Raw genomic sequence first — 8,816 nt, forward strand, 5'->3', positions numbered from 1 at the left:
TCAATTGACAACTAGGTTTGCACAAATTCTCTGACTTCTAACTCCAACGGTTCAAACCGTGTAGATTGAATAAAATTTCTCGTATTGGCTTCCATCAAAGCCATGTTTTCTTCACCTTCTTCATCCTCCAAAGGGTCAAACTCTAAGGCTTTCCCCAATGGATCTTCCTCAAAATTGCTTTCCATAGAAACCAAGGTTTCTACCTCTTCCATAACTGAACACTCCTCTGTCAGATCGGGGAATTTCATCGCTTTAAGAATGTTAAAAGTTACTTGGTCATTTTTAACTCGCATGGTGAGTTCGCCTTCCTGCACATCAATTAACGTTCTCCCCGTGGATACTAAAGGTCTCCCAAGGATAATTGACACTTCCTTATCTGCTTCAAAATCTAAAATAATGAAATCAGCAAGAAAAATAAATTTATCGACTCTTACCAAAACATCCTCGATCTTTCCTTCGGGATATGCTAACGATCGATCCACTAGCTGAAGCATCACAGTTGTAGGTCTTACTTCACCTATCCCTAACATCTTGAAAATAGACTGAGGCATCAAGTTGATACTCACTCCTAAGTCACACAAAGCTTTACCATAGTAAGATTCACCAATGTCACAGGGTATAGTAAAGCTTCCTGGGTCTTTCAATTTCGGTGGCAGTTTATTCTACAGGAACACACTGCACTCCTTTGTCAAGGCAACAATCTCATACTCACTCAGTCGTTTCTTCTTGGACAATATATCCTTCAAAAACTTCACATAATTCGGCATTTGTTCTAAAGCCTCCACTAGCGGAATATTGATGTGTAACTACTTCAGAACATCCAAAAACTTTTTGAATTACACCTCCTGTTTCTTCTTGTGTTGCTACAATATTTGCAGTTATGGAGGTGATGGAACTTTTGGTTGAATCGGACAACTTTTCTGAGTAGGTAAATCTGTCTCCAAAGAAGATGTTAAAATAACTGAATTCACTAAGTCAGGGTTTACCTTGTCAGACTTTATAGATTTTGATTTCTTTGGTGTAGGAACGTCAACATTTAGTTGACTTCCCTCTTTTTCAACATGCTCATCTTCGACATCAATCAATTGGGGTTCCAGAGTCTTACCACTTCATAATGCCACTACCTTGATCTGTTCTTTACCAAAATTCCTTGGATTCTTAGTATTGCTCGGAAAGGTTCCTTGCGGTCTATTACGAAGCTCCGTAGCCAACTGACCCATTTGGTTTTCCAAATTTTTTAGAGTTGCAGCTTGGCTTTGGATCAAAGCGTCATTCTTTGCTATGTACGCTTTCAACAAGTTCTCCAAACTGTTTGATGCCTAAGCTTGAGGTGGTTTTAGAGCTTGCTGATTAAACCCTTGAGATTGGTTGGGTCTTTGCTGCAATAAGTTGTTGTTCGGTCCATTTCCTTGGTTGGTCCAAGAAAAGTTAGAATGATTACGACATGAAGGATTATAGAAGTTGGACTGGGGTCCTTGTCTACTCCTATTTTGATATTGGTTCCCCACATAGTACACTAACTCGAGATTTGATGGACAATTCTCAAAAGAATGACCTTCCCCACAGTACACACATGAAACTACTTCAAACGGACTTTGTAGCTGAGCTACAAACTTATTAGTACTATTAGCGGTTAACTATTTTAACATAGAGGAAATAGACGATACCTAAGCTGATAACAAAGTGAAAGAGTCAACTTCATGAACTTCAGCTACGTGTCTTCCTGAAGCTGTTCGATTTGTTGGCCATTGATAGTTATTACTCGCGATCCTCGTGATGATCTCATAAGCCTCATTATAAGACTTAGACAAAATTGCACCATTCGCGGAAGCATTTACCATCAATCTTGTATGTGCATTGAGACCATTATAGAATGTCTCCAACTAAATATAGTAACGAATCCCATGATGAGGACACTTACGAAGTAACTCCTTAAATCGTTCTCAAGCCTCATACAAAGACTCGTCATCCAATTGTTAGAAAGCTGCCATCTCGTTCTTCAACTTAGCATTTTTGCTAGGTGGGAAATACTTAACCAAAAATCTCTCTGCTAATTCTTTCCATGTAGTTATGGAACTTGGTGGCAATGAATTGAGGCATGCTCGTGCTCAATCTCGCAATGAGTATGAAAACAACTTCAACCTCAATGCGTCTTCAGTCACACCGGCTATCTTGAATGAATCACTCACCTCCATAAACAATCGAAGGTGGAGATTTGGATAGTCTGTGGGCATACCACTAAATTGAACCACGGTTAGTAGCATTTGAAATATCACTGGTTTCAATTCAAACTGGGTTTCCTCAATATCTGACCTTCTAATTGTTGGGTTTAAATCACTGAAAAGTGGCACAGCATATTGTCTGATGCATCGATCCCTATCATCAGCAATGAGGATAGGATTTTGTACATGATCAACTTCATTACCTTGGTCTTGATTTTGATTTCCAAGGTCCATCTCGACTTGTCTTTGAGCTGTTCGTTCACATCTTCTTTGTCTGAAAGTTCGCTCAATTTCAGGGTCTATAAGGAGTAAATCGATAATTCAATCTATTCTCATAAACACTTGAGAAGACAATCACAAAAATTTTAAAAAATAAGTTAGTAATGTTAGAAATAAATCAAATTGAAAATAAATAATTTCACGAAAAATATGACTATGGCAATAGTTGACAATCCCCGGCAACGGTGCCAAAAACTTGTAACGCTGAGGTTTGTGCAAGTGTACACGGTCGTTATCAAGTAATAAGTAAGTATCGAGTTATCATGGCCACAGGGATTGTATTTGTACTAAGTCACTTAATTCGTAAAATTATATTAACAATTTGGTAAATAAAAACACAATATAGTTGAGAAGTGGTGATTAAAATATATTAAACTAAATGCAATGATCCCTAATGCGAATTATCCTAAGTATGCAAACTACATGAATGAAATAGATTTTAGTAAAATTAAACACAATTTGCAACAATTATAACATAAATAAACTAGGATAATTACTTTAATTAAACCTAATTTATTATCAACATGCTTAATAACTTTCAGAAAAACATTCCATGGCAACTCGATCTTTCATGAGTTTGGAAACCACATTAGGTCCTTTCGGAATCCTTTACTTAGTAAATACGCATTTTACTGATCCTTATTTACTAAGGGTTTCTTAGCATTCGTGTGAGGTAACAGGGACGTGTTAGGTTTGAAACAATTTAATCACACAAATCTAAAAACTATGCAAATAATAGAGCTTGGTTAGAGTTGTTATGCAACCTACAATTCAATCGGGTTAGGATCTAAATTGAGCATGCACATTTCAATTATGCTTCCATTAGCCGTCGTCTGGTTAGGATTGCTCAGCTAATTCAGGTGCATTTCAATCACGTATGAACGAAATACAGACTTGATTTTAATTAAAAACATGATCGATTGAGGCACAAACATTATAAGCATGAATCAAATAAAAATTATTTAATCAAAATAATCATCATAGCTTAAATAAAATTAAGCTATCATTGTTGTAAAAAAGAAAAAATAACACATAGAAAACATCTTTAAATTAAATTTAAAGAAAAGAAAGATTAAACCCAATTCAGAGTGGCTGTCACCCAAGACTCTGACTGACGACGCTCCTTCACTTCTTTGCGTTGCTCCTTTACTGATGGCTTTCCAAGGTGGCCAACCAAGGGTTCTTTAAGAGGCTTAATTGCTAAAATCATTATGCAAGGATGATGAAGGGGAAAGACAGCTAAAAGAGTTGAGAGAATGATGAATGAGTTAGAGATGATGGGATAAGGGATGATTGAAAAAGTGAGAAATGAGCTCTTATTTATAGGTGAGGCAAGGAAGCTAGTTTGCTAAAAATAGGAGTGTCCATCCTTTGAAACTTCCTCCAAGAGTGGCCGACCATGAATTGAGTAAAGGTGGCTGATTTTTCCTTGATTTTTGGTCAATTTGAGTGCCACAACAACTCAGGACTAACACTCGGTCATTAGCAAATCTTTGGGAAAATCTCTAATATCTTTAACTCTTCAAGGACTTTGTATAATTAAACCAAAAATGGTTTATGACATCCTTGTGCAGCTAAAAATTGGGTTGACTTGGTCCCCAATTTGGACGGTTTTGCAATTAGAAGAAAACCCTCAGACCAGTCCAAAAATAATAGATAGTTTAGAGAACCAAATAATATACTTTAACCACTTTAATTAATCAATTTACTTAATTAATTAAAACCCAATTTATTAATGAAATATTAATAATGAATTATTAAATGTAACTTTATATTTTATTATTTAATTTAATCATGCATGGCCCACTTTATAGCTTAAAAATCTAATATGCTCAAATTAATATAAAATAAGCCATTTTATGCATGACAACTATATAATAAAGTATAAAATCACATTTTAATAATTTCTATGTCCTAATTTCATATTTTCATATTTCATTAATTTATTAAACAATTACTTTTTAACAACAAATTTAAGTAAAAGGTAATGAATTATATAGGAAAAATCCTATATATTTTTAGGTTCTGAGACCTATCACACTATCCATCGTCTATATCAGTAGATTTTGATGTTTTTGAGTCATGGTTATGATGGTATGTATATGTGTTTTGTACTTTACAAAATAGCCAATATGTTTAGTTTGTAAATAAGGTATTTTAGTTAATGACATTTTGGTGCTTGTTGGCTAATGTTGAAATGGTTACTGATGATATGTATTGAATGGCTTTTTTGGTATGTTTGAATGTGATCTTGGTATGTGGCCATTATGGTAGGATTTGGTATGGAATTAGGTTGCAAATGTTGAGTTGATAAATGGATAAGTTATGCTTTTGTTTAAGTATATTTAATGTTATGTGAATTGAGGTGCCTTTTGGCATATTGGTTGTATGAATAGGTACCATATTGATCTAGTTTGATTATGCATGTTTTAGGTACATTTTGAATTCTTGAAATGGGTGCAAATGGCTTATATGTGTGTGCATGATTTGGGTGAAGGAAATGGCTTGAAAATGGCCTATTTCTTGTCCACATGGGTATGTGTCTTAGCTGTGTGTCCCTTGTAGACTTCAAGGGTTGCAAGTCAGGAAATTACATGGCCTAGCACAAGCACTGGTACATGGGCGTGTGAGGCCATTTCTAGAGTTACACGGCCTGGCACAGGGCATGTGGCTCGACCATGTGACCCAAGTCAGAGAGTTACATGAGCATGAACATGGGCTGGGACACGACCGTGTGTCCCTAATTTGAATGCCCACACGGCCCTATGATGTTTTTCTATGATGTTTTAAATGTTTCTAATTTAGTCCCGAATCGTTTCTAAAGTATTTTTAAGGCCTCGAGGGCTCGAATAAGGGACATTATGCATGAGATTGATTGATATTACCATGATTTATGAAATGTTTTGAATCGAATGTTTTGAGTTTTAAATTTTTGGTAATGTTCCGTAACCTTATTCCGGCGACGGATACGGGTTAGGGGTGTTACACAATTTCACATACTTTACGGATTTTCATTGTGCATAAATAGCACCCTTTTCAGTACACAGTATAACAAATATATCATGCATTTAAATCATACATAAGCTTAATATCTCAACACATTATATCATTTAGTCAAACATTATCATATCTCATAACTCAAATATGCAATTAAAAACTCAATCAAATATTCATACTATCAAACTAGCAATTTTGCGAACATGTCAATCTTTTAAGGCTCGAAACATACTTGGTTCAGCCACTCACAAAATAAATAATTTGGCTATTAAGCCAATCCAATCAACAAGCTAATTTATTAAATATAACATGATATTTAACATTTTTAAACAATTTTATGAGTTTAGGAACCACACCTTATTTTTCGCTTCCTCTCAGCACACTAGTGAATCTTCCAATTTTCCTTAATAATTCCTTAAATGAACCTAAACAAAAATTAAGTATAAATTCAATAAATTTTTCATTAAACCAGCCCCCAAACACCCACTTATGAGTTCAAGACAATCGTTGAAATTATAATTATTTTATGAATCCAAACTAGTTAGATTCCTTACATTTTATCGATGTGGACCGTACGTACAATCGTTCTTCACCTTCAGGGATAATTTGGGGCATTTGGGTCAGCAACTAATTCAATAATATACTGGAAAATAAGAAGATAATAATGATTAAATTCCTTCATTTAATCAATTCATAACCTTTACCAACGACTATGTCGAAATAACAAACTAGTTATCCTTAATTGAACTTAAGCTTCACGATTTGTGGGATCCGATTGGCTAATTGATCAAGAATGTCTCTTCCTAATTAACATGTGATTAAAGGTTGATTATGAGGATTCAAGAACAAAAATTAATTCTGGAAAAATATGGGCAAGACCCAAGAAACAAAACAGCCACCACCCATTGTGGCCAAAATTAGGGTTGAATTTTAAAATTGTTTGAGATCTCATTAAAATCTGGAAAAATACATTTGAAATCATTTAAAATCCCAAAAATTCCATATTTAGAAATTTTGGTTTTTAATTGACAAGATTAATGAAAAATTGAAGAGAAAAGAGATATTAGCCAAGCCAGTTCAGAGAAACGGCACTGACACTTTCATGGCAATGTTCAGGATCAATCTTGGTGTTCAAGATTTTAGATTTGGGGCTGATTTAGATGAGGATAAATGACAGTAATAGAGTAAAGTAGATGTTGCACAATCTTGGTGCAAAAAGAAGAAGAAAGAGATGGTAAAATGAGAGGTGTAGGTGACGACAATAATGGGAGAAAGAAAGAAAATTGAAGAGAAAAGAGGAGAGGAAGAGGGTGAACAACTAAGGTAAGGAAAAATTGAATTAAATGATGAAAAATAAAATAAAAGATTGTATTTATACTTAGGGTTCAAGGGTATGGATGACACACACACAAAATTTTTTTTTTTGCAAAATTTAATTATTTTGCAAGGGAAAGGATTCAAACTTGGGACCTCATTTAATTTTCATGCTTTCTCATAGTTGTTTTAATCATTAGGCTTTTTCCTTATTTTTGAAATAATTTTGCAATATTTATTTTAAAAACAAGGCATGTCACATACAAGGGTTTAAGGCAAAATTTGTAAAATAATAAAAATGATGCGAGAGAAGGGATTTGAACTAGGGTTTCGAAGAACATTTCACTAACACTTAACCAAAAAAAAAATACCTCATTTATTTCCTAAAAATGCAAAGATAAACTCAAAAATTAAGGCATGACCACTCTCTCTAGATTCACAAACCCGATTCTACTAACCTCGATTTTTAGGATGTTACACAAACACCCACAACATCGTTGTTCTATCGAGGTGTGCCATCCTCGCAACTGCCTATTCATACGGTATGGATGTATGATGGGCGGCTAGGACCCAAACACAATTAACCATAGAGGAAGGACATGAATATAGAGATCAACATTGAGGTTCATGTGAAGATAAAGACGAAGAGGATGAGGAGCTGCCACCCCAACTTATTCGAAGGAACCCTAGGCGTACCCGACGCCCACTCAGTTGTGGTACACATTCAGGATGCCAATGATTATGTTATGTTTCATTTTTCTCAAATACTTCATTCTTTAGTTTGTTAAATTTTAATCCACGTTGTAATCAATGTTTCCACCCATAATATACTTGTTCCACTTTTATTAACATCAAATTGTATACTTTATTTTACATCCCAAATATACACTTATTTACAGTCAATGCAACAAATTTATTAAATTGGTTTCTTTTGTACCATATCGTATGGTTTGTTTGAATCACTTTATTTTTATTTCATTACTTTTTCATTTAACTTTTCTCTGTCCATTTGTTAATTATAATATTTCCAAAAAGAAACGGTTTGTTTACAAGGTACGAGAAAAGATTTTAAAGTATTTTATTTCATGTCGTAATATATATTACTTCAACAATTAATATTTATATACAATTTCCATAAAAATAAATTAGTAAACGTGATGAGAAATGTGCCCATATTGTAGTAGACATATAATTGTTTCCTTTGTATTTGAACGATGAATAAATAAATAAGGTTAATTTCACGTTTCACTATTATATCTTTTATGTTTCTATCTTTCATGTTTTGCATGCATAGCAAAATTGTCACAAGAAAATATTAGCTCATTGATTGTCTTATTTCAAATTGATGATAAGTGATATTGTAAGAATATTTACATTGAGAGAAAGACAACTTGTAACATCTCATTTTTAGTGAAATCAAAATAGTGGTTTTAGGACAACAAATTGACGTCAAAAAAATTTATTTTATTATTATTTTAATGCCTGCAGCATGATAGTAGATCGTATAAAAAATTTGTTAAGAAATTTTACCTTTTGCATTCTTAATTTGGTAAAAAGGACTGAATCGCATAAAGTGCAAAAGTTGAGTTCTAATAGCCATATAACATTAAAGTATGAGTCCTTATGTTGCAAATAGACCATTAAAATTAGTAGTGGACAAGTTTGGACATTATTAATGGGATTAAGTAAGGTTATATAAGTAATTTAATAATTAAATAAACAACATAAGTAAAATAAAACCAAATTACATTGTCGATCTTCTTTCTAGCCAAATTTATAAGGAAGAAAATCACCATTTTTAATCATCCAAGCATTCGGCCAACACTTCTTAGTGTATGTAAGTGATTTTTAGTCCTGTTTTTAATGATCTTTATGTTTTTGGAGTCGTTATAGCTTAATCTAGCTAGCCCGGGGACTAATTTGTAAAATTGTTAAAAGTTTAAGGTTTTACCATGGACGTATGTTAGTTGTTTTTGTTTTTTGATGTATGAAAATGAATGTTTG

The 8,816-nt window shown here is 33.6% G+C and overlaps 1 non-coding gene across 1 annotated transcript; it reads left to right on the forward strand.

Annotated features, from left to right (window-relative positions):
• The first annotated feature begins 1,899 nt into the window (after positions 1–1,899).
• Positions 1,900–2,006, forward strand: LOC128035684 (small nucleolar RNA R71). The gene has a single exon (XR_008192236.1). It is a non-coding gene; the product is annotated as a small nucleolar RNA R71 (small nucleolar RNA).
• The last annotated feature ends 6,810 nt before the right edge of the window (positions 2,007–8,816 follow it).

The sequence above is a fragment of the Gossypium raimondii genome, chromosome 12 (genome assembly GCF_025698545.1).
Source record: "Gossypium raimondii isolate GPD5lz chromosome 12, ASM2569854v1, whole genome shotgun sequence".
Classification (NCBI taxonomy): domain Eukaryota; kingdom Viridiplantae; phylum Streptophyta; class Magnoliopsida; order Malvales; family Malvaceae; genus Gossypium; species Gossypium raimondii.